Here is a 23,198-nt window from a genome sequence, read left to right as displayed (position 1 = left end):
AAACTACTTCCTGGCCAGGCAAAGCAGATGTCAACCCCAGCTGGAGTTGGAAAATTACCAGAAGGTGTGTCAGGCTGACTAACTACCCCTCAGTGCCCCAGAGAAGCACTTAAGTGAAACAAAGAGGTCTTCCAGGAGTTCATGTTTTATCTCATCAACACCCTTCCATTCCTTCCTCACCCACCTTCCTAATCTGGGCTATTCAAGGTCCTGATGAACCCTTCCCATCCAGCAGTTGCAGGACATCAAACACCCCTGTCACTTATAGTTCCCTCCCAGATATGTTCAATCAAGCCTTTCCCAAATGTTTCACCTCCGGACAAGCCAACAAGCTATTGTTTGGGGAGCAGAAGATGTAATTTTGCCCCAGGATATGTTTTGCTCTATAATTAGGCCACCCCCAGCCATATGCTACGTTTGTGTGTTCCTTGCATTCATATGCACACCCTCAGATGCGTGTCTGAGCCTTCTACTTCTTGTCATGAAGTGCTGGCCGCTGCAAGTGCTGCCTTTATGGACATCTTCTTCTTCTTCTCTCTCCTAGACTGGTAAATATCACCCTATCCTGAATCTCTCTCCTTCTTTCCCCCTGATTTTCTAGTTAGCCCTGTGTGTGATTTTCAGTGAGTTTGCTTTTACTGCTCCTTTAATAAGAGCCATTCCTGTTGAGTACCCGCCCGGTTCATTTAGGGTGTTCTCTAAGGGAACAATCCAGGTATACATAGGTGGAGATATTCCAGTTATCCCCCTCTCACTGCATCTCCTTGAATGCTAATTCTCTCAAGTCACAAGGAGACCCCCCCTCCTCATTTAGGGTAATAGCATTACCTATTTCCAAGGGTGTTTTAAATAGTTACTGCTGCAGAGTAAACAGCTTCCTCAAATGAACTCTTTTGAGTTTGCTCTCAAACTGGTTGACATTCCTTCGGTCTGGTGGAGCTTGGCAGGATCTATTCTAACCTGTGCCAGAGGCTAGACACTATTGGTTGTTGAAGACAAGATTCCAAGAAATTCCTTTACATGAGTCCTCGTGGGATGATGCCAGAGCAGGCCACCTCTGCACTCAGCTGAACTGAAACACTTTCCCCTTATGCAGTACCTTCATGACTAACTTTATCAGGCTTAAAACCTAGTTATAAATCTTAGCTTGCCCAATTGCAAAGCAAATTGTAACCAAAAGCATAAGAAGTCTTGACTTTTCCAAATACATGGCAGCCATGGAGACTTTGCTGCAATCTTTCCCAAAACTTCATAGCAGACCAGGTTTGGAAAAGATCAGAGAAAAGCTGAAGAAACACCAAACAAAACAAAAGTCTTCACCCACTGGCAGAATCAAGTATAGAGGAAGACAGTGAAACAAGACTGGAGTGATACGGTCCCTATGACCAACTCCAGCCAGCATTCTGGCTGCAGCATTCTGTACCAATTGTAGTGTCCAGATAATCCTCAAGGGCAGCCCCACATACAGCGCATTGCAGTAATCTAATCTAGATATTATCAGAGCACATAACACACTGGCAAGGAAAGGCCATAGCTGGCTCACCAGCCAAAGCTGGTAGAAGGTACGCCTGGCTACTGTTGCCACCCATTTATCCAACAGGCCATGCCCAGCAGCATTCTCAGGCTTCAAACCTGTTTCTTTAGAGGAAGCACACCATCCAGAATAGGAGAAACTTCAGTTCCTGGGTTAGTTCTTCCAGCCACCAGAAGCACTTCTGACTTGCCAGGATTAAGCTTCTGTTTATTGGTCCTCATTCATTCAAAAACTGTCTCCAAACAGTTTCAAGTGGGTAACCATGTTGGCCTGTAGTAGAAGAGCAAGATTTGGGTCCAGTAGCACCTTAAAGACCAACTAGATTTCTAGGGTATGAACTGTTGAAACTTAAAGGTAAAGAGAGCTTTGATTCATGAAAGCTAATACCCTGGAAATCTAGTTGATCTTTAATGTGCTACTGGACCCAAATCTGTCTCCGAGCAATGATTCAAGGTTTCCACTGCCTCCTGGGATCAACTAGAAGCACAAAACAGAGCTCAGCATCGTCCACATATTGGTGTCAATCTAGCCCAACTCTCCAGATGAACTCACCCAGCAGTTTCACTTAGGTATTTAAAAGCATAGGGGACAAGATGGAACCTTGTAGAACCCCACAGGCCAGAGATCAAGGGGTCAGGCAGCAGTCCCCCAGCACCACCTTCTTGGCAGGACCAAAATCACCGCAGAACGATACCTCCCAATTCAGAAGGATACCATGACTGATGACGTCAAAAGCTGTTGAGAGGTCCAGGAGAATTGGGCCCAAATTGGGTCCCCTGTGGAGCGCAGGAGCACTCCTGGGGCAGCCACAGCCTGCATGATGACATCATCGCATGGTCCCAGGAGCGTGTGTGTATGGTACCCAGTGACTTCCACCACCTCTTTTCCCAGAAAAAAAAGCCCTGCTTCTCCTCCAGTTCTTGGCTCATGTTCCAGCTCTGGCTCCCCTTTCCAGCTGTGAGTTCCCTTTTTCTCCCTCTGGTCCTTTCTCATGGTTCTGCTTACCTCACTGACACCTCATCCTTGTTTTGGCAGACATTGCTGAAATGTCAAGTAACATCTGGGGTTGCTACAGCAATCCAATATTCCATGTAAATAGTGCTTTGTTTTGCAGTGCCTGTGCTTTTAACATTTTGGGGGTTTCTTGACAAATCTAGGAATACCCCAGAGTTTGCACAACATGGAATTGTAATCTGGGATCTCTCTGTTTTGTGGATTTTTCCAGTTTGTGCAGTGGGCACTTCAATTAAATGATATTCTGATTTACTATAGTCTGAAAGAAACTGGGGGGAGGGGAAAACTCTTTCAGGAACCATATAAAGAGAACATTGGCCTTGCCTGAGAGTGTTGGGCCATAAATTTTGCATTGGATTTTGTAGGAACTGATTAAAATCTTCCCTTAGGAATTACTACAAACTTCCTTTGTTGCCTGCAATTTCTACAGGCTATTTTTACTCCTTGCCAGGGATTGTCTTTGGATAAATCGCTTAGAAGAACGGTTGAGATGTGGTGATTAGTATTGGACAAGGGCTGAAACCACCCAGGTTCAAACCCCCACTTGGCCATGAAACTCTGTGGATGACTTTGGGGCAGTCATTATCTCTCAATGCAACCCAATTTCTTACCCTCATTCTCTTAGTACAGCATTTCCCCAAACTCCCCAGTACTCTATTCAGATTAACGTCAAGTGTAAGGTTCAGGGACACAATACAGAACCTGCAAAAGTCTACCCTATTATAGCATTTAACCAAAAATGGAGAGGCATAAGCATCAACAAATGAAGGCAATTTTACAGAGGAAAATGAAAGATCAGCAACATTTGAAGTTCTGGGCTGGCTCTGTGTGGATGGAAACTGCTGAGCTGAAACAGGCTTACAAGGTTAGCAGGCCAGGAATCAGCACACACACAAACAAAACAACATGGGATGAAGTCATTATTTTGTATGCAGAAGGCCCCAGGTTTAATCCCTTTCACTTCTTTTTAAATGTATCTCAATTTATAAATAGCAGGTCAAAAAGATATTCTAGAAATGAGAGACTGCTGCTGACCAGTTAATTTCTGATTACACTTCATGTCGAGCCTCCCTGTGTGAGTTCCTGTAACAGTTTATCTGATAGAAGAATGTGGGTTAGGATCAGGTATTTGTGTGGGTACTGAACAAAGCCTTCCACACACGCACTACTATATGTTATCCAAGCTTTAAAAATCTTACAGGGGGGGACCCACAGGGACTTGCGGGGGCATCTCATTTCTGATCTCACCTTTTATCTGTCCCCCATAGTCATTTATACTCCACTGTTCTCCATAATGGGGACCAAAAACAGCTTATAGCATTCTCTTCTTCTCCATTTCATCTTCACAACAACCCTTTGATGAGTTTAGGCTGAGAGTGTGTAACTGGGCCAAAGTCACTGAGTGAGATTCCACGGGGATTTGAACATGGGTCTCCCACGTCTCAATCTGAAATGTTAACCATACACCACAATGGCTTTCATGAGGTGGCTGCTGTTGAAGAGCAGCAAGCAGCCAGTACTGGGTCAGCTGGTAGCAAGCTGCCAGTGGTTGCTATTAGGCTAACCTAAATGGGCTCCACCGGGAAAAGCAACCTAAATACAAGGGAGACTCCGGTGTAAAGGAACTCAAAGGTTCCACAAACAGATTTCAAATAGAATTTAGTATTTTATATATTATATATATTTCAAGGTACTGTTCCGTCTGCATTAACAGACTTGATGATGAGATATTGTAAAATTTGTGACCATCCATTTGATTATGATGTCTATAAGGAAGTAATAATATGAAACGGGAACTGAAAATATGCTGGCTAAAACACATTGGCTGATTGTTTGTAGAAACACTCAGCTTCACTCTTCTGCTGGATAATGGACTTGAAGGTCACTGTCTTAATTTTTGCCTGTTAAGAAATGGATAAATATTGATTTATGAACTTTTCACCAGTTGGGCTTTAAGAAATGTTGATTGATCCTGCTGATTTATACTATTGACTATTAATTGTATTTATTGTGTAAGGTTATTTATATTGTATGTAGATTGGTTTGTTGATCTTTGCACTGCATTAGCACTTTGCACTTTAATATTAGAAAATATATAAAATACTAAATTCTATTTGAAGTCTGTTTGTGGAACCTTTGAGTTCCTTTACACCGGAATCTCTTTAGTGGTTGCTATTAGGCCTGGCCAGGAACAGCCCTGAAAAGGGCCTTGCCCCTGTGCCTCCCTCTTCCTTTTATAGACAGAAACCAGGGCTGAAAGACTGTTGTGGTTATCTAGCAAAGGCCATTAAGAGCCAAGCTACAAGTGACTTTTTTTCACGTGTAGAACACTTGATCATTTTCGCAAGTTGCTCTAGAGAAAGCCGCCCTCCCCTTGCTCCTGAGCTCCTGGAGAAAAACTGGAATGAAGGCATGTTAGAGCAGCAGCAGATTCTTCCGCTGTTGCTGCGGCTGGAGCTTCACCGACATGGTGGCTTTCTCCAGAGCAACTTCCCGGGAGCAGGACACCCAGGGAGAAAGTAGCAGCTGCCCACCCTCAAACAATTGTTGAGAGTAGGCTTGTGGCTGGAGGAACGATTTGCAAAAGCTGCTGCTGCAGCCAGCTTTCTCTGGCTTTTCAGACAGCGATTCTAACAGAGAGGGGAAGGACACTGGGACTTCAGTTCCAAGGAAAACTTGCGAAAACCATCAAGAGTTCTACACATGAAAAAAGTCACTTGTAGCTTGGCTCTGAGGGCATCCATTTCTTAAAGCTGTAGACACTACTTTTATTATGGGGGCGGGGATTACCTCCTCTGTGTGTGTGTGTGTGTGTGCGTGCGTGCGTATTTCATTCTCTGGGTTTTTAAATATGCAAAGATGGGGCTAGATTGATAGGGTTGCCAGATACCCTTACCCTCCCAGCAGGAGGGTGGGGGACCCAGCAGTCACCTTCTTTCTCTCACTTTTCTTGTCTGGAAGTGACATCATCATGTAGGCCCTTGGAGCATTCCCACACTTTGCACCTGGCCAATTTTTAAAGAATCAGTTCATTTGGGGCCAAATCAGCCTTGCATGAAGCAGAGGGCTCTCAGGGCCTGTGCAATGATGTCACATCAGCGCGCCAGGAATGCGACTAGGAGGCCTTTCCACCCACTTCCCCCCCCCACATCAGCCAGGTGAGTGATAGTGGGGGGCAGAGGCTGGGAGCAGGGGATCCCCTGCCCCCACCGGGGGACCTGGAAGCTCTACAGATTGAGGATGCTGAAAAAGCAGCAGGTTCTGCTCTCCAGGATCAGCCTTGCTGCCCCTTCACCCAAGCAGCTTGGATATTAGAATGTACATCTGGGTGCAGTTTTATTAATTCTTGATTAAAAATAATGAGGACAGCAAGAATGAAAGTGAGTGCTCAGACAGTCTTTTATAGTCAAGTGATATAATCAAAGTGTTGTTACGTTTACTATCCAACAGAATGAAATTTGCCAAAATGGAAGGCAGATGCTAAAGGCTAAAAGAATATCGAATGACTAGTGGAGGTGTATATGCATGGCCTGTGATATAATGACTGCCAGGATGAAGAGGTGAAACGGGCAGATTGCTGGCTTCCCGTCACAGTTGTGTATCCATTCTTTATTGCCGCCTATCACTGTCTTCATATGAGATCATATACACTGTTTCTCCAATAGAAACTTACTGCACTGAAGACCTTCTGGCATTGTTTCATCAAAACTTACTGGGACTTTGATGATTACTGTTCAGACCTCTGGTCAATTCTAGGCACATAGCACTTTAATACTGTATAGGAAATCCTGTTGAATTATACTTTAATTATTTATATATGATGCTTTGCCTTCTTTAATCACCTACACTGTGTGTATATATATTCTCTGTTTATCTTGCTTAATTTGACTATAATGTTGCTTTAATTTGATTGATTTACAATAGAGACACTCATTAGTTAGATTTCACAGCTTGTTAGTTTTTGTTTATTTGTACATTACCGTGATACTCTCCCTTTGTTTACTATTTACTTACTGAAATTTGGATCAAGCAGAATAATAACAACATTCGATTTATATACTGCCCTTCAGGACAAAATGCCCACTCAGAGAGGATTACAAAATGTGTTATTATTATCCTTACAACAATCACCCGGTGAGGTGGGTGGGGCTGAGAGAGCTCTGGAAGAGCTGTGACTGACCCAAGGTCATCCAGCTGGCTTCAAGTGGAGGAGTGGGGAATCAAACCCGGTTCTCCAGATTAGAGTCCTGCTGCTCTTAACCACCACACCAAACTAGCTCTTTAGAAGCACTGCTAGTCATGTCAACTTGTTTCAGTGCTGCTGTATATCTAGGTTTGTGAAGCTAGTTGAAAGAAATACGTCAAAACTGAGTTTGCTGAGCATGGAACATTTGACCATTCTTATTTTTTTTTAAAAGGAAGAAAAAGAAAAAGCACAGAGCATCATCAGTTCTGCCATTCTGTAACCACAGTCATTTGCAGCACAGCATTCCTACTGTTTTTGGTCAGAAGCTACTAAATGTTACAGCCCAGAATCTGGAAATTTCCACTAACTAGAGAAGGCCACTTGGCAGCCTCTTCAGTTCTCACTCCTATATGATTTCTCAGACCTCCATTTTTTGCAAAAGAAAAATATTCCAAAATATTCAGTTTATGAAGCCATGACTACACAATTTTAAGTCAGTCATGAAGAGTGCTTCTTCACACTAGAACTCACTGCTCATTATTTGGACCTCCTTATTGTAGAGACTAGATTTTAATAATCTGAGAGAGAAGCATGCCTGCAAGGTAAAAAACATATCTCAGTATCTTCATACAAGCATATTCACATCATTTGTGTCTGTGCTCCTAAAATATTCCTACATCTGGCAATCTGCCTTCTCCTTGTGCTTTAGCAATTCTTATTGCTGAAGAACTACCAACATTAAATGAGTGTAAAAAAACAGCATCATAATCTTCCTGAGTCATTTTACCCATATTGTTTATAGCTGCCCCTGAAACTAGGTGCAGCGAACCCCATCCTGAGTTCTGCCATTTTCCCAGTCTTCCAAAGTAACACCTTCTTTCCCCCCATTCCAGTGTTGCTACTTTAAGCAGCAGAACTATAGCTGGGTTGCATGTTTAGAAGTTTTTAGCCTGTACAGCAGAGTGGTCTGCTCTGATGAGGGAGAAAAATGGATTATTGTAACAGAAACAGCATATGAATCAATCTACAAAAATGTAATTTTCATTCTCAGTGCAGATGTAATCAGTACACAATAGTGTAGATTATGGAGGGAGGATGCTTAGTCATGTGAGACACTTTTACCATGGTAGCAACACTGTGCTTCTGTTATAAGCACTGACACCCTCAGATGTGATGAAGTTAAATCAGTGTTAATAGACTAGAGATTCTGAATGGATTCACAACTTTTGAATGGGGCATCTTTTATGGGGCATTTCATTCAGACTGTTCTAGCAACAATCATGCGAGTTTCCCATTTGTTTTCTACAGACAAGTCTCCAGCAGACTGCTATATTACTTGTACATTAATTTAAGGTTGGGTGACAAGCGTGGGAAGAAAGAAGTCATGCAAATCATAGAATTAGCAGGAAAACACGATTTTGTATGCTCCCTCCTGATCACTGTTTCTTTGGGAAAATGGTTCAGAGAGATAACTTGATAAGAAGTAGTGTCATTAGTTAACAAGAGGAACTAAATATAAAGCTCCTTTCTATGGTGGGGGAGATGTACAGAAATGATCAAACAGTGGCACTGGCCAGAAGTTTGGGGGGAAGGGTTGTTTGTAGATGTGGTATTAATAATAAAATTCACAGTAGTTCTGTCCACATCCCAAATGCATATAGTCATAGATATTATAACAAATAATTACACACATTAACTGATAGAAGGACTATTAGGTTAGGAAATCTTACCTCAATACATGCCAAATGAATTCAGAGCCACAAAAACCTGATCTCGTTACCACATAGGTGTGAGTGCTTTTAGACAAATGTCCTAAAACGTATGCATGCTCTGCCGATTTCATTAACTTCAAATCCTGTTTAAAACGTCAAATCTTGTTTTAAAGAAATTATTATTATTGTCCACCTTTCTCACCAAGATGCAAAATGGATTACACAGTGTGAGTAAAAATACAATATAATTAACTGCTAGGACATTCACTGAGCAAAGTACAATAATGAATAACAGGACATTCAGGGAAACAGATACGATAGGGAATGATAAGCAGAAAAAATTTCAACAAGCATAAGCTGGAACCTTGAGAAACATCACTGAGGGGCTGGCACACTCCATGGAGTATCAGTGCCCTCAATAAAATGCAAATACTCGCATGTCTTTAGGAAAATACCATGATGGATAAGCCAGTCTGAAACAGGCTCCAAAGTGGCATTTGTTAAATGTGCCCCAACAGGATTACCTTTTCACTCATTTAGTTGCTTCAGGTGCTCAGAATCATCATACTCTTCAGCTGTTTTTGGGAAAACTGCCATGAAAGTGTCAGGAGACTAAGAGGAGACATTAACTATTTATCTCTGCCCATCAACATGGGCAGAGTGCCAATACAAGTAGAGTACTTTCAGTACTCATTTAGAGCTAAACTACACGAAACAAATTACACGAGGACACTCAAGTGAAGGGAGACGCAACGCTAGCTGGGAAGTGCAGTTTGAATCTCACCTCTCTCTACAGAGCCAGCAAAGATCCCTTCGCAGAGGGTTTGTTAATAATTGACATAGCCTTGGAGGAGGCAAAGAGGAAATTAACAAACCCTTAGAGGAGTGTCAGATGCGCTCTGCTTATCTGCCATGTGTGCCTCTGTACTGAATTTGGGGCCTCTGAGAATGTGTAAAGAACTGCCTGTGTAGCTGTCTAACTGTGTAGCTAGAAATCGCTTATCTTGCAGGTGGCTGCTTTCACTTTCTCAACTGGTATGGGAAAGTGTGCTTAGAGTGCCAGTCAGAACCGTATCTCCCTGAGACATGAAATCCTTGTCTTCCCCTCCCCTACCTCCTCGGCCCTGCACGCCTAAAATTAACAGTCCTTATCCCAGGGTGGGAAGCTTGCCCTATAACATTGCTTTTCCTCTTTACGTCATTTCTGCCAGTACTGCTGTTTGAGTGCACTGATACTGATGGATCTCTAATAAAGAAACTTTAACTGGACTCTTGAAGTGTCTGCAGTGAAGTAACTGGGGATTTAACTGGCAGAGCTTGTCAAGGAGCAATCTTTGCCAACTCTGTAGAGAGAGGTGAAATTCAAACTATGCTTCATGACTAATGTTGCGTCTCCCTTCACTTGAGCATCCTCATGTAATTTGTCTCATGTAGTTTAGCTCTCAGGTAGATACAGTGCTTGCTACAGAAGTTGTATCAGGCTGTAACCACACATTTTTGGCTGCAACCTGAAAAAAATGAAACCTGTAAAGTCACTTTAGAAGACACATGAGAAACAACATCAGCAATCAGATACATGCTTGCAATTGTGGATCTTCTGAGGAGCTCTTGTGTGTGCACTTAAGAGAAGTTCATAACTCTGCCATATACTTGATTAGTAAGTATATAACACATAAATCAGTAGCAGCATTGTGCCTTGTATAATCACTAGAAACCATTCTTCTCTTGTAGATTAGCCTGTAAATATGCAGTTAGTTATTCTAATATAAAATGGCAAAAAGATGCTATTAGTTCATAGTCACAAAACTACTAATTGTATAAATTAATCATACATAATATAAGACCAGGGCCGAGAGCTTATACAGGACACATGCTGCTTGTGTTTGTTTCCAAATTGCTCCTTTTCATCCATGTTTTCAAAAAGCTAAAAACACCCAGAGGGAACTCGCTTCCCTCTGGAAAGCCAAAGAGCTTAATACTTTAAAAGGACTCTTTTATTACACTGCACTGGCTCTCTTCATCCCAGCAGAATTCCTTATTGGGACCATTTGAGGGTAGCTTTTGGCTTGCACAGTCAATACATTTAAAAGGTCACAAATTAAGCACAACTCTTTAGATGACATGAATTAATAAAAGTTGTAGATAACACCAAGAATTCTCACCCTAGTACAGAAAAGTATTCCTATTGTGTCCTGCCCAGAAGCCCAAGGAGATTTATTAATACAAAATGAGGGAAGTCCAGATGTAAACAGGAGTGGACTCAGGGTAGAAACTGCTAGGCCAGGATTTTGTTTTCATCCTAGAAAGAACACTGTTTAAAAATGGGGATGTCCCCCAAGTCAAATTGCTTCTTCTGATAAAAGCAAGATATTTCTTCTTCGGTCCTTGTTTTTAAATGCAACAAGTTACCTCAAACAAATAATTTAGTCTCACCGGGCAGAAAGGAAAAAGTATGCAACAGAGCAGGAAGGTCCTTTTAAACTCAACTTTCCAGTCCAGCAGCTGCATGTTTGTTGGGCCTTGACCTCCACTTCAGCAGAAAAGCCCAGGGTTAAAAGGCAACTTCCACAGTTTTCATCTGTCAAGTTTTTGTGCTGCTGTCATCACCTCCTCCAACACGGATTATATAGGATATGGAGATACTGGTTTCTTTGAATCTAAAGCAGTTTTGAATCTCCAGTCACTTCACAGCCTGCATTAACAAGCTAAGTGAACTTTCTCTGCCCCAATTAAGTAAGAGAATACGGTTCATGCTCCTTGCAGCTTAGGAAGATTAAGAAATTGAGCACATTCCATTAAGAAATGTTGCTTTTAAATAGTTCTTTGATATCTGTAAATTCCAATCAAGGACAGGAGTTAGTCTGAATCAGGCAAATGGAGGGAGGGTAATCCCCTTTGCCCTAACCATGGATTTATTTATTTATTTAGCATTGCCCCAGAAGCCTCAGAATAGGTGATAATATTCAAAAACTGGAACACACCCAAGAATATATTAAAATCTGCCCCCACCATTCATCCCTGACCTCTAAAAAACATAACAGAGCTAATCTCCACTGTGGTTGATCTAGCATACAGGTAAAAACAGGATGAATGTGTTCAGCCTGTACTGATGGAGCTTCTGGACCATGAGAATGCTGTGGCCGGGGTAGCCACGCTTCCTCCCCTGTGTGCCACCTGGCGAAAGGGAACTCTGCTGCAGGTAGGGACTCTCCAGCGGAGCCCCAGAGTATCTTAATCTCAGATCTTGACACTGGCCTCCTTGGCAGCAAAGGGGCCAGCAGCTCTTCTCTCCCTGCCTCCCAGTACTCTAAGCTCAGATGGCATCTGCATGGTGTTAGGGGGCTATGGCCACATCAGTGACTGGCAGTTTGGCTGCAGTGTGTTCCAATGCCAGTCATGGAGCATCAACACTGAATTGCTGCACAACTGGTGCACGTTGATGGGATTACTATGAACTCACAACACTGCTATGTTGTCTGCTACATCTCAAGGGGTGTTTCTGTTATTTCCTCTCTGCAGAGCAAGCACAGGATGCCAACTTGGTGAGGGAGTTGGAATGAGACTGCCCATCTATTAAGTGCCCTGAGTGTGCGCATGTTTGCCATAATGGCCATTACAGCCAACGCTGCCTCACACGTATGTGATGTCACACAATGACAAGGGTCTCTCCTTAAATCCTACACACAAAATAACATGCCACCTATTATAAAGTATACCAATGGAGAAGGCAAAACAAGTAAACATATTGTAAAAACAGTTCTTCCACTGAAATGAAAGGGATGGCTACAGCAAAAAGATTTGACAATTTTTTGGAGCCCTTCCCAAAAATGTAGCATAAACTTGATTTTATACAAATTAGTTTGTAAGCTTTTAAAGAGATGTTTGTAAATAAATACAGCACCAGGAAGAAGTCAGACTATAACACTCATCCCAGTGGATAGTAATGTTTTGACCTTTTAAACAATTGATTCCTCAGTACACTGTAACACCCAATAATCAAGTTACTTAAATTGGTCCTCTCTGGATGGAAATTAGTGAGATACCTATGTATTTACAGTATTAACATCCCACCTTATCTCCTCGGACTTGAGGCAGCTAACAAAACAACAAACTGCAAACAAATACAAATAAAACAGTAAACCAGCAAAATAAAAACAGTACAGCCAGTCTGCCAGAACAATTTACCCTTCATCCAATGCCCTCTGAAATAAAAACATATTTTACATATCTCCCTGAAGGCATCCTTCATACCCACTCTGGTAAACAATTCCAAACAAATGGTCCTAACACAGCAAAAGCCTGAGACATGATGGCTATCAGACAGTCCTAAGAGAGTGCACTACGAGAAAGGGCTGTCCAAAAGATGCTTGGGAGTATGCTCCATGAACTTCTAGGATCCCCCGTAATATGTAACAGTTGCACATTTTTACCCACATATACAAGCTGGGTCAATCACAGCTCCCTGCTACATGAATACACAGGACATACACTATAGTTAGAGTGGTAGGGCAGTCACACATTAGGAGAAACATAGTACTCCCTTGCATACATACTATAGAAACGTGTGAAATCATACATAAAGCAAGCTTTAGCCATTGCAAACTCACACATGCTATTTATTTTGATGAAGAGGCAGAAAGACCACAGTGATGATTACAAAGATAAACACGCTACAAAAGAAAATGAGTGTTTGAGCTTTCCAGAGATAATTGTACTGTCTCACATAAAATGTACTCCTCAGCAACACTCTGAGCATCAATATTAGTGCTCAGCAATGGTTAAAACGATGACCCCACTCATCATAAGCTCTATAAAGAGATACAAAATTTCCACACATTTTAAAGCCAAGGGGGACAAAGAAAATATTTGGGACAGGGAGTGAAAAGTTTGGGAGAATGAAATATGCGCTATACTTACTTTTCTATCTAATCTAAACTTATTTCACTGGTTTGAACCATAAAATGCTTAAATTTGCTTACAAAACTGTAGTGACATATTTATGGAATTTATAAAATGAATGCTTAATTTTTCTACAAGAAAAACTACAATTCTTGAGAGCTGTAAACTATTGCTGTTTCTGACTATAGATGATAAAGCAAGACTTACAATATCATTAGATGGGAATTAAAAAGCAGCAAAAAGGTTGCACCCTGTAACAAATGCTAACATATAGAATCCACTGCCAGCTAAATTACACCTCCTCAAATTCAGTGCCAAAAGAAAATCATACAATAGCTTGGAAAGACACATTTTCTACTCACTTCCAGCAACGGAGGTCAATTTAGGTGGAAAGGTGGAAAGAGGAAGAGGCAGGCTGGAGTGAAGGAGCCAAGTCCAGGGAATGGTTTGAACACATATCCCTGCAGCTGTAAAACTCACGAGCTGTGAGGCAGGGGACAACCAGAAGCAGGTTGACTGCAAGATGATGTTGTGCAAAAGCTTAAAAAATGCCTCTGTTTGAGGGATGGGATAGAGTTAAAGTCTGTGTAGTAAAAGCCTAGGCTGCCAACTATCATCTAGTTTGGTTCTCACCTGTCTCTCTAAAATTTAAAAGAATGCAAGGAGCAGTTTAGAGAAGTTCAACTCCAGAGAGGGGCTCGTTATGTAAGGCTGCAAATGTTGAGTTAATAAAAATATACCCACACAGAAAATGAGGCAAAGAGTAGAAAGTTGCCCAAAATTTCAGGGGAGTTCCATGTTTTGAAATGAGGACTCCTTCAAACAACCTGAAAAGTGGATTTCCATTGGCACAAATGAGCAGACCTGGGACTCAAAAGACTAGGCTGTGCATACGCTAGACTCCAAACAATATTCAATACAAATTCTGCATGAAGATAAGCTACATTTGCTACCAAGAAAAGCCAAATACTGTAGCCTGATTAAGCTATAACTGTAAAGCAAATGTGCACATACTGGATCCTGAAAAGATCCAGGAGTATTGCAGGTTCACTTCCCATCTCCCCTGCCCAGTGGAAATCCTGTTCAGCCTCTTCCTACTTTATGAGATTTCAATAGGCCCTGTCCACCTTTCATGCTTACCTATGGAGGCCCATATGAACTGGAACTGACATTAACACAGAGATGAAACTGAGATTCTTAGGATGTTAAATTCTGTGCAGACCCCAAATTCCATGCTTGAAGAGACTGCAAAAAACACACACACACCAATGCCTGTTTTCCTGGAACATGTTTCTAGTAGCTAGTCCTTTAGAGCCACACTAAATGCACTGGATACAGCCATGTTATTTTCCCAAGAGTTCACAAAATATTAAGGGTTTGGGGAATCAAACTGTCCACGTTACAACATGTCAATTTCCCAAGCAATGCTGCTGCAGGCATTTCCCTTCCCACATCTGTTCACTACTGTTATCAAAACTGGGCAGAGGCAGAAGTATTCAGGTCAAGAGAGTGGCGGGAAGAAAGGCACGTTTCAGCTCCCCCCACCCTTTTGCTGTTAAAATTAGATCCCATTTAATGCTGTAAATGTGAATGAACAACCAATCTAGCTACTCCATCTCATCTAGTCTGGCTCTCAGGCAGAGCCAATTCAATTGCTCTAGCTTCGTAGGCTCAACCTTTACCAATTTTAAATCCCAGGTGGCAGTATGCAACCCATTGAGCACCTGGCAGGAAGTCACATGACAGGAAGAGGAGTCAGTCTACTGCTGAGAGACTTCATCTCACCATTCTGCTGCTCTTTTCAAACAGAGGCAGGAGGCAAGTGCCCTAACTCTCTATGCATGCAAACTACAGCAGGTCCTTCCAAAAAACAGCAGAATAAAAAGGCAGCTATGTAGGGGCTGTTGTGATCCAGCAAAAAGGTGTGTGTGGGGGGGGGGAACTCTACAAGCCACACGAGGGTCCCAATTTGTGGGCTGATCATCATTATTCTAGTATTAGTCTTTCTACTGACATGTAAAGTCTGAACCGAAAGACTAACCTGAATCAGTGTTCCCATCATGATTCTCCCTGTTCCCTTTTTATCTAATCTGGTTAATAAGAAAGCTCTTCTTTTGTGCTTCACTGGTAGGTACCTTTAATTTGTTGCTGTCTTACAGAACCATACCCTTTTCTTTAATCCTGCTTTATTTAAAAAGAGCTGATTAAAACCTTACTTGGCCCCAACCTACTTGGCCTATTTTGCTTCTTTCTTTTTTACTTCCCTGTCTATTTGGGTGATTCAGCATCTCAAGGTGTGTAGGTATGAGAAATTCCAGTGCAAGAATCTCACAGCCCTCCAATCCACTTTCTTACTCCCCCTCCATGCATCTCAAAAACAGATTGTTACAACCTTTCATCTCCCTGTCTGAACATGGCTAGTTGCAGACGTGCTCTATAAATAATCCACATAATTACGAACATTTGTGAAGGGAGACAGGTGGCAGAAATACATATCAATGACGGCATTGTTTAAGGACCTTCATTATCTCTCCATTCCATAGACTTTTTAAAAGGAAGCATCTGCTGCTCTCTGCCCTCTGCAGAAGCTAGGAAGATAAGATAGTTATGAATGCCACTTTCGCCCACTCAGTTGTGGAAATCTAGCGGTATAGCCGATCTATTCTTTAAACGGAATGGTTACAGTGGGGGGAGGTACACAGGCTTTGAGTACATGCTGCTGTTTTGGACTGCACCAGCTGATCCCGCTAGTCTGCAGCCTGCTGTTTGGACTAGCAGGGGTCAGCAAAGAGACCGACACTGACAAGCCCCATAGGGATAGTGCCAAGCACGCTGGATTATTATTCACAGAAAAACCTGCCATCTGGAAGCACTTTTAGATGTACATCTGGTTTGACTTGAAATCTCTAGGACTCACGACCACTCAATTCACGGATTTGTTTGAGAAAAATTCCTCCTAGCGTGTCAATTCATTTGTTAAACTAATTGTGGATACCTAGGAATGGCATAGCCTCAGGCACATATATGTTACACCCTCCACCTACACTGTAATATGCATGAACTGGTGCAATCTCTCAACACAAGTAAGTTCACATGGTCAGAAGTACTCTTATTTATTACTACTTCAGTGCCAAGTCCTCATGTTGAAACAGGTCCAGGAACACAGCACTGGCCCAAACTGAGTACTGAATAAAACCTGATCCTAATCACAAATTGAAAGCAATAAGGTATGTGGAAAATGTTTACCATCATGGGAAGCCATCAGAGTCTCAGACATACAGTATTTATGCTTAAAAGAGTGAGGAGCTTAAGAACTAGCTCTCTAATACAAGTAAGAAGAACCAAGAGAAAAATATACTGTTACTGATAATAGAAGACTTCAACTGTAGAGATATGTGAACATACAAACACCTTCTACACAATCAGACTACTTGTCCATCAAGCCCATTACAGTGTAGTCTGTCTGTGGCAGCAGTACTTACTTAAGCAGAGGTCTTGGCCCAGCTGTGTGACCTGGATCGCAAATGATGCTGGAGCTTGAATCTGGGGACTGAATTTTCTACATGCAAAGCATGTGCTTCATTAGTGAGCTACGGCTCCTCATTTTCCAATGTAGAGGAGACAAGACACACTGCAAGGAAAAACACTACCATAAAAGGAATCTGGCCTGGAATTTAAAAGAGGTGCTGCATTTGATTATTGGTATTACTGAAGAGCCTAACTGCTTGCAGGACTGAAATCCAGGCACTTTCAGCTGCAGCCAACAGGCAGTTTTCTTCTACAAAATGGACACATCATATTGATTGTAGGGGGCAACAGGGCAGATTCAACAGATGGCACATATGGATTCCAAATGCCCCAAACAGTATCTAATTATTTTCAAGGGGTCTTCTCACTACTACTTTTTTTGCATTGGACACATGCGAAATATTTTAGGGGTCGAGCATATCCTGCAGGTCATACAGGTAAGTCTCTTTGTTTCTGTTAGAGATTCTCTGTCACAGGAATGCTGCTTAACGGAATCTTTATTTGCACAGTACACTTGCAGCAATACTTAAACCTGTCTCTGATGTTAAAAAAAAAAAACCCCAAGCCTCAGAAATAGTTTTAAAAGCTTCTCACTTTCAGTTGCTACAAAGGTAATGAAGGGGTCACGTAGTGTGCAGCCTGTTCCTCTCTGGATAATTCAAGTGTTAGTTTTTCTGAACAATACGGTTGATGCATGGAAGAATTAAGAATAATTCTGGGCATTCTGCTCCACTGAAAATTTCAGAGTATCTTACCTTTAAGGAAGCCAAAATCCAAGGCTCACAATAAAGCCAGAAAGAAAATACATCTTTTCATGTATCCCAAGAGCTCTCTTTGCCTTTAGAAGAGCAACCCAATTGCTGATGAAGGCAGGAGCTAGAAAGCTCTTCAAGGAAATACAATAGCCTCCATCAAACCACAAACACAAGTTTTACAGCTGATGCATACAGCAGAATTCCCCAGAGGAGTTATAACAGTTATATTGAATGACCTTAGGAAGAACAAAACTTTATCTCATAATCAAGAACGATTCTTCTTTATCAAGTTTCATCTGATACTTTCCCCAAATCTTGTGCCTCAGGATTCCATATTTACACCTGGGGCAGAAATCTTCCTTTGTTATATACAATCCAGAAGTGTCTGACTAGAAAAGCACAAGAAAAGCATAATCTGTGGGCAGCAGACACTACTACAAGACTTAGCTGATCAAATTTCTATTGTTGCTAAAATGTCAGAAAATTAAGCAACCCAGAAACTAAATGGTTTACAATGGCATGAACAGCTGCTGTATTCTAAATCACTTATAAAGTGCCATAATAGTGTTGTTCATATAAGGCAGCTACCTTTAACTGGATGTAGCACAGACCGTATAGTACACTCCAGAGTAAGATTTTGGTATTCTCCAGATAGAAAATGTACTAGAGCATGGCTGCCTACTAATAAATTGTGCATTCAAGTCCAACTTGGAATATGATCAGATGAACAGGGACTCTCATAGGGCTTTTAACCCAGATAATTATCATCCCTAGCCAACCAACCAGTGAAAAACAAGAATAGCTACAGAGATTACTCCCACTTTCCTCTTACTTTTGGGCTTGATGAAAATGGTGGTGCTGGCAAGGCAAAAGAACCTCCACGTGTGACTTTACTTGGGCCTAGCGGCTTGTGTTAAGTTGGTCCCCTTTAAGTAGGAGACCTCTGTTTAAACTAGACTGCCATCCGTGCAAAGCAGTTATTTACTTAGCATACCTGTACAACATCTGCCATGGCGATGGATATACAGCATACTAACTAAGCATGCATTTCATCCCAGTTTAAACAAGACTATGGCACATGCAAAGATACCCAGATCTTTTGTTTCACCAGCATCACTTACTCATCCATACTTAGCAAGAGTAAGCACCCGTCTGAAGTGAAGCTAATCAGAGAATGAGATACAAATTAGTAAGAGTAGCTCACAGTTGCCTTGAGATAATGACCCTTGCTTTCACTACACTTCAGCTGCTTTGTTGATATTTTCTTGAGAGGAATAAGTGCTGGAAGTGAGTTGAAAAGTCCATTACCCCAGCAAGGACTCTTCTCCAATCCCCAATGAATAACCAGGTAAACCAAGATGGTCACAGATGGAGTTCAAAGTGTCATAGAAAAACACAGTGGCCTCTCAACATAAGTAAATATGCCTGAAATAACCTAGAATTCCTTTTGTACGTAGAAAGAAACTATTACTTCAGGACAATCATCCCAGAACTGGTTCAGGACAGGCAAAAGGAAATACCTCTTTACTCAATAAATACTTAAACTGTGTAACTCACTGCCAGTAGATCTAATGATGGCCATGAGCATAGATGGCTTTCATAGGAGATTAGACAGATTAATGGGTAAGAGGTTCAATCAAAGGCTACTAGCCACAGTCAATAAAGGGAATCTCTATACACAGACGCAGCAAATGTCTGAATACCAGTGCTAGGAGGCAGTATCAGGAAATGGTCTTGATCTTTATCCCGTGTTTGTTTGCCCTCCAGGACAACTGGTTGGCTGTGTGTGAAATGGTATGGACTAGATGGAGCACTGGCCTGATACAGCAAGTTCTACTTACATTCTTAAGGTTTGTTGACCCAATCAAATTTCAAAGGTTGCCACTTCAGAGCGGCTAATTCCCAACAACTTCATTGGGTGCCACCAAATTCTAGTCTTATGGAATCGGGAGAAAGAGCTCTCTCTCTCCTTTTTCTTGCACCATTACTTATATATGCTCTTGAGCCTTTCCTCATAGGAAAGGTGCTCCAATCCCATGATCATCTTAGTTTCCCTTCTTTGTACTTTTCCAGCTTTGCAATATTCTTTTTGAGATATGACTAGAACTACACAATATTCCAAATGAAGCCATACCATAGCTCTATACAAGGGGCATTACAAATGACTATTTTGTTTTCAATCCATTTTGTAATAATTTCTAGCATGGAGCTTGCCTTTTTCCCACCATTGTCACACACCTGGGTCAACTTTTCATTGAGCTTTCCACAAAACTACAATATCTATTTCAATTTTCCTGTTTCAGAACGTTCATTACTATCACAAGACACACATCACATGTTCTCTTCTTTTCCCCTCTCCCCACAAGTTGATTAGGCTCTAGTCGGTTTGTTGCAAATATCTTCCTCACAGGTATGAAATGTAACACTTGCATATACTCATGAAATGTGTATGAAACACTGGCTGGCTTTCCATTCATAGCAGGCAGAGCAGCAAATTAAGTTTAAAGCCACATAAAAATATATTGTAAATGCTCCTGTGACAAGCAAGCAAAGAGAAGGAGCAGAACTGTAGAGAATACCTGAACATGCTTTTGCTCTAAGGACCTGCCATAATGTGCACAAGGGCTCTGGACAGGAGGGATGTTCTTTTTAGGCAATCCATACAGTATAGCAACAACTGTGGAAAAAATGTTCAGTACATAACAGCAGATGTGGTGGAACCTCTGTTGTTTTCAAAAGAGTTCTCATGAACCACTGAATTCCAAGGATAAACCAAAATGGAATCATCCTCATCTTTTTATATGACATGGATCCTTCTTCTGTCTTCATTCCAAATTAAGGGAAAGTGGCTACTACCAGGCGAACACAGAACATGCTAAAATTTGCTGGAGATAATGGGTGCACTCTACATTTCTGGAAGCTTTTATGAAAATACTAGTATTAGAAAGATGCAAATATCCCACTGACATTTACTTCCCATCTGCTTTTTCAACATGCCTTCATTAGACAGCTACTTAAATGCTCATCAGCCCCATTGGCTTCTCTACATTCATCATAAAATTTTATTAGAACCTATTGTCCTTAGAGTAACCATTTAATCACCCCAAGAGCAATGTGCTACCTGCCTGGCAGAGAACACAAATTAAGAATCAATGCCAGCAGACTAAGGCTTGAGGGTACTATGTCTTCCTTTTCACAATTAATACCACTATTATGCTCATCTACGTATCTGCAACACTCACTCTCCCTTTTGTTTTCTTAGATACAAGAGCCAGTTTGTTAAAACATCCCTGGCACAAAGTCTAGTCTGGCAAAATAGGACGTTTCAGATGTACATATTAATTTGTCTACTCCAAGGAATCTCTGAACCCAATGGACAACAAGTATGTCAATTTTTTAGAGAGACAGAACATTTCTTCTGTGCACTTGCAAAGATACATCATAGCTACACAGTGCCATAGAGAACTAAAATGCTGCAAAATCATACTTTAAACCAGCAGATTAATTCCTGCACAAAGTTCAATAACCTAGAAAACTGTCAGGTAGCAGAGAAATATTGTCAAAGCTTATTTTATGATCAGTTTTAAACAAGTTACTCTTGAATTTCCAGAGCACTACTTTTCCCATGCTCTTCGCCTTGGTGGCTGCCTCAATGAAAAAAAGTAAAGTTTTTGACCTCTTTAAAGTCTACATCAGGGCAGGAAGGCCAGAGCAATCCAAACAAAGAGGGGTTTCCAGGTGCACAAAAGAAAAGCCACAACAGCATTTAGCTTAATTAAATCCAATTGGCCTGAGGGCTTCCAGAATGCTCAAGCATTTTTATATTTATTCATTTATAGATAAATCAGAGTGTTCCTAAAACTAAAAAGAGTGTACAGCCTAGCTTTTGCTAAACCTGTGCCTGGACTCTACCATTTCAGGCAGATTATTCTTCTCCATAACAATCAAAAAATAGAATTTTAGTCTAGAAAGCTGGAGCATCTGGCTGAAGAAGCCTGTGTGTAAAAACCTTTTCTTTCAGTGAAAGGTGCAGTACAACGCGCGTCCTCACTTGCGGAGTGAAGTGGAAGAGTCAAGGCACCGGAGGAAAAAGAATCACACCACGCTGGGCTAAATGGTAGTTTCTGATGAACGAGCGTGGGGGGGGAGAAGGAGTGTTTTCGCTACCCAAAGCCGATTCACCTGAATCTTCCTCGAGACTTAACTTTCTTTCCTGGCTAAAAACACGCCCAGCAGAAATGGCACCGCCGAGGGGCTGGCCGAGAGGAAGAGGCTGCTACTGCAGCAGACGTTAGTCCGAAGCGGGACCGGGGAGGGGGGTGGACTGTCCCGGCAACCCCGCGCTGCACCTTTGCTCTGCATACAGCGCTTCGGCATGGAAAACGGGAAGAGCCAAAGGCGCTCACTTACCCGGAGAACCTCACTTGCCTTCTACCGGCGTTAAGGGGCCACTTCCACCGCCGCGGTTTTCCACGCCCGCCGGCCCAGCCGGGACTCTCCCTTCTCCCGGGCTCCCAGCCGGCCGAAGACCAGAGGGCAGAACCGGAGCCTGCTGCTCGCCAGCAACAACCTGAGGCGGGCAGAAGCTGGCGAGGGGGCGGAACGGGGAAAAATCTTCTCGCTGAGGGGCTGGAGCGCTTCGCGCGTCGCTGGCTCCGCCCCCCCTGTGACTCTTTGCCAAGGGAGGAGGGAGGCCGTTGACAGGCCCGGCTGGAGAGGGGGCGGGGTCTTGGTTGAGGATGGGCAGGAATTCAACAGGGGCAGCTTTTCACTCCGCCTAGGCATGAAAAAAAGACCATAAGAGATGCCCTGTAGAATCAGACCAGCAGGATTCGAGCCCAGTGGCACCTTGGAAACCAGCAAAATTTTCAGGGTATGAGCTTTTGAGTGTCAAACTCGTTTCTTCAGCTTTGACTCTCGAAAGATCACACCCGGAAAATCTTGTTGGTCTCTAAGGTGTCACTTGGCTCAAATCCTGCTGTTCTACTGCAGATCAACACAGTTACCTACCTGAAAGGACCAGAGCAGTGGTCCGTCAGTTCACCATCTGGTTTTACACGTTATTATTCATTATCGTTATTCATTATGCCTCATGAAGCAGTTCTGTCCAAAAAGACCCACTGACCTGGGTCAGTGTTTTTTCCCCAAACTTTTAATACAAGTCATTAATAGGGTAGTTGCACTGTTCCACTGTCAAGTTCCACTAAAGGGGCATCGGAGCCTGAGGGGGGCTCGCCCTCCAGGATTGCCTTCTCATCCAGTCCGGCTATCGAGGGCACTTCAGAAATGGGGTGGAGGGGGTTTATAGCACCCGCACACCTTCTATCCCCTCCGAGTAACCTGATGCCCTTCTACCTATAAGGAGGCTACCCAGCTCTTCCTTCACAGTGACCCTGGATGGTCCACCTTTTATAAGGCCCTCTTGGATGGATCCCAGTCTGTGGCATAGCAGTGGAGGTCAGAGCTCTGCCCAGTGGCTGGCTCTCCCGTCACCAGCTCCTGCTGTGGCCTGGCAGTGTCCCTCTTTGGCAGTGATGTTGCAGGCGCTACTTCATCGGGGGCCATTGGGT

At 42.4% G+C, this 23,198-nt stretch overlaps 1 protein-coding gene across 2 annotated transcripts in view; it reads right to left on the bottom strand.

The window, feature by feature from the left end:
- The window catches only part of CDK18 (cyclin dependent kinase 18), a 108,536-nt gene extending 86,351 nt beyond the window's left edge, over positions 1–22,185 (bottom strand). For both annotated transcript variants that reach the window (XM_054979971.1, XM_054979972.1), the window contains exon 1: positions 22,039–22,185. The gene's annotated coding sequence lies outside the window, so the exon portion shown is untranslated. The remainder of the gene's footprint in view (positions 1–22,038) is intronic.
- Between the last annotated feature and the right edge of the window lie 1,013 nt (positions 22,186–23,198).

This window comes from Eublepharis macularius, chromosome 5 (assembly GCF_028583425.1).
Source record: "Eublepharis macularius isolate TG4126 chromosome 5, MPM_Emac_v1.0, whole genome shotgun sequence".
In the NCBI taxonomy this organism is placed as follows: Eukaryota; Metazoa; Chordata; class Lepidosauria; order Squamata; family Eublepharidae; genus Eublepharis; species Eublepharis macularius.
The sequence above is the reverse complement of the archived record's forward strand: the minus strand, read 5'-3'. Positions and strand labels throughout refer to the sequence as shown.